Raw genomic sequence first — 4,138 nt, 5'->3', positions numbered from 1 at the left:
TATATATATATATATATATATATATATATATATCGCATGTCTCTAAGAATTCCAATTGGTGATGCCGAGGTGGTACTCTTTGACAAACTTTATTGTTGTATATATTCCGATAAGCTTTAAAATAAATAATTTCTCAAGGTTGATTGTTTAATTCCTTCTCAAATATTTAAATCTCAATTTTTAGATTTTAATGTATAATATCTAGCACAAAATCTTCATAATCATATAATACACTTGTACGTAATATGCATTTCTTATGCTTTTCAAAAGACATGTCCAACCTCACAAAATTTCTCGTTAAACTTGAGCAACTCATCGAATTTGGAGTCATTTTATTCGACTTCATATCTTGCAACACAACTAATGCCTAGTAGTATAATTAATTTATTGCCATATCATTCTCATAATCTTATTTTAAAAATTACTGTTGGTGCTTTCTGTTAGCACATATATCGGGACCTAAGTTGAATTAGTTAATTTTCTTTTCAAGAATATCAATTGTAAAATAGTAAAAATATAGTAATTACCAAAATAAAAATAAGTATAGCTTCTGTTGAAACATAGCCAATACAAAAGCTTAACTCAATAGATTCTTAATGAAAGCGAGAATTGAAGAAGCGATATGAATGGCTAGAGGATAAGGGAAGAAACTTGCAGATAGAGCCATTGCAACCGTACGAATTCTTTATTCTTTATAAATATGAATTATGATGAAAGATTGTAATGGTCCAAAATACGGAATATGAAAGGTTGAAACTATAACAACCATTCTTTTTATATTTATAGATAATCAACTAAAAAGAATTTGCTAACAAATTATATATATATATATATATATATATATAAATAATCAGCTAAAGAATTTTAAAGAAATGTGAATTCTTTAGTTTTACTAATTTTCACTAAAATAGGCATTTACAAAACTTCAGAAACCTATTGCACTGGATCGAAACAGCAAAGAAGCACATGTAATTACTCTTTTACGTTACTACACAGTTACAAAATCTTTTTTGCTTCTCCCTTCCCATAGAGAAATTCAAAAGGAATTACCGAATTATTTACCACAAACTATAAAGTCAATTACTTGATGTTGTTCCAATTCTCCTCTGAAGATTATACATTGACAAAAGTTTCATCCAAGCAATCTGCAGATCATATCAATGTTCAATCATGTAGTAATCTTACAGTATAACAATCAAAAGTAAATCAAAAGAAAGACAGATAAAAATAAAGTGTCATTGAAACTCTTAATTTTTAAACTTCAAGGATTATATGGAAAAAAAAAAACTTGTGAGAAGTGAGAATCAAAAATCAGAGTAGTAAAATGGTAAAGAAGTCGATTTATTAGTGCATAATTATGACTCTGTTTGAACAGGGTCCATGAAACTGACATATTTTAAAAAATAAATAGTGACATACCTGGTATTCTTCTACCAATATCTAGCTAGTCGTCCCTAGTTCTCAATTTTCATTTTCTTTCACATGGAGGGCAGTAAAATAAATAAAGCCTGAAGCTACTACTTCCAAGTTCAAATTTAATTGAGGAAATCAAACATGAATTAAAACGTTGCACAAACTATAATCTCATCAAGTAAAGAAAACAAAGTTACAAAATAATAGAGGATTAGAATTGGATTTCTATTGGAACACTCCTCGAGCATTGGAATTATTTTTGAGTTATGGGGAAAAAACTAATGCATAGAAAGAAAAAAAAGTGATTTAAAGGAAAGAAATAAATAGCACTAATGATGATGTTTTAGGGGAGGAAAAATTGTAACGAAAAAAGAATGTAGAAAACGTTTTAGGAAAAGAGATTAGTAGTATGTTAGTAATGAAAGAAATAAATGCTTAATTGTTAACAAAATTTAAATGCAAAAATAAGGAAAAGGGTATAAAATCTAAGAAAAAAGATAAATATGATCCTTGGCTAAAGAAACATGCCACATCATCTTTTATTTTTCCAACTTTATTATATATATAGATATAAATATAAACATAGATATAGATATAGATATGTTACTTTGATATTTTATTTATAATTTAACTTAGACGTGATGAGTATTTGTCAGGAAATAATCTATTTCACCATTTTATTTTATTTTTTTCTTCGTATCTTTCGATTCTATCCTTCTATTTTAAAAATTCTCTACAAAATATAAACATAAAATAAAACACATGCAATTGTTTACCTTTGACCAATAGATGTACATCAAATTGTCAAGTTGCTCCCATGAAATGAACCTCATGACAGCAAATATGACATCACCTGAGCCAAAGTTGTGAATACTATAGTACTGTGGCCTTAGGCCACCATCATTCTCTTTCTCTCTCTCAAATTGTTTATGGAGGCAGAGTTGAGTGAAGGATCTTTTACAAACAATTTCTTTACCATCACAAGGAAAAGGTAGAACAATTCGTATATTTTACTCTTTTCCAGATCCTATAATGTGGCAATGCATTTAGTATATTGTTGGTGTTTTTGTTATTGTTGTAGGTAACATATAATATAGGATATCGCGTAAATTTCGTAGATTGTGTTCGAGCTTGATATATATTAAGAAACCATTAAATATCTATAAATGTTTCAATTATGAACTTAATTATTATTATTATATACTCTATTAATTTAAAGTCACCTATGGAAATTTATAAATTTTAAATTTTATATCCGCCCTTATACCGAGGAGTGAGGACTTTAAGCTCTATCTGTTCTCTCTATATGTATCTCTAATCCGAGATTTTTTTTTTGGGTAAACTCACCCACAATTGTTGTATGAGGTCATCTCAATATTTGACAAGTGTGTTTGTTGGGCCTATTTACTGATATTAAGTTATAAATAAAGAAAAAAGGTGAATTAATTGAACGTGGGTTTAACTAAAGGATTAGATTAGATATAGATAAATATTAGATATAAATAAAAATAAAAGTAAATTGGACTGTTGTCCCACGTAAAAACCACAATCTCGCCATCAGAAATGAATTAAGGAATTCGAACACTTCAAATAAGAGCCTTCCGATTTTTTTTACTCGAAACAACTCCCAAAACAAAAAAAAATTCCTTAACACCATTTCCTCGTGTGTATTAATGTGAAAACCATTCTGAGTTATTTAGTTATTTCAATAATCTATAGTAATAATAATTTGTCTTAACTTGTAACCAAAATGCATAAATTAAGCAAATTTTTTGATACAATAAAGAAAATAACTGTTGATTTGCAACTCTATATCGAAGTTCCAGCCTTCAGCTTCAGGTTGCAAAATATGTTTTGATAACAGTACATATACAAGCTCAGTTATAACTATCTCTTTGAACTGTAATTATGCTAGTATGTCCAAGATATTGTTTTTATAAATAAGCTGAATTTCATTAGAAAACCGTACAATCTTAGTATAATTTATTCAGGCACATGGCCTGAAGAGAAATATGCATGAAAATTCAAATTGCGGAAACTGAAAACTAGAGAAGCAATTTATTGAAGAGAGAAGTGGCACGTGACAACCACGTGAGTTAGTGTAGTTAGCTGAAGGTTAGTTATAACTAATTATATGATTGGTGGTTAGAGTAGTTAGTGGTGAATGTTAGAGTAGTTAGTACAACTGTCATATACAGTGTATATATGTTGGACTTATATGTTTTTGTATTCAGTTTTGATAGTGGAATACACAATCATTTTCAGCTCACATGCTCTTCAATGAGCTCTTTATTCTAGAACCTTCTCGTTCTTCCTCTTCTAGCTCCAGTTGATATGATCTTCGAGCTTCATCATGGTATCAGAGCCCAGGGGCTAGACACACGATCGTTGTGGTGGATATCTTCTGCTTTGTGCAGAGTCATTTTCTGTTGCTGATTGTTCGAGTTTTTTCCTCAATCAGTTAACCTAATTTCTGTTTTTTGATTTTTGCGATTTGCAAATATATAATTCCTTGAATCTGAGAGTAAAATCGGCTGAATCTATTGACAATGGCGAATGGAGAAGAAACTTCAACTGGAACAAGCACATCAACGAACATAGATCATCATCATCCATTATATCTACAACCATGTGACACTCCAGGTAGTTCCTTGATCTCTATTCAACTAACTGGATATGAAAATTATGCATTGTGGAGTAGATCTATGAAAATAGGCCTAATTGG

Source organism: Nicotiana attenuata, unplaced genomic scaffold (assembly GCF_001879085.1).
Source record: "Nicotiana attenuata strain UT unplaced genomic scaffold, NIATTr2, whole genome shotgun sequence".
Classification (NCBI taxonomy): domain Eukaryota; kingdom Viridiplantae; phylum Streptophyta; class Magnoliopsida; order Solanales; family Solanaceae; genus Nicotiana; species Nicotiana attenuata.
This window is presented reverse-complemented; position numbering follows the sequence as displayed.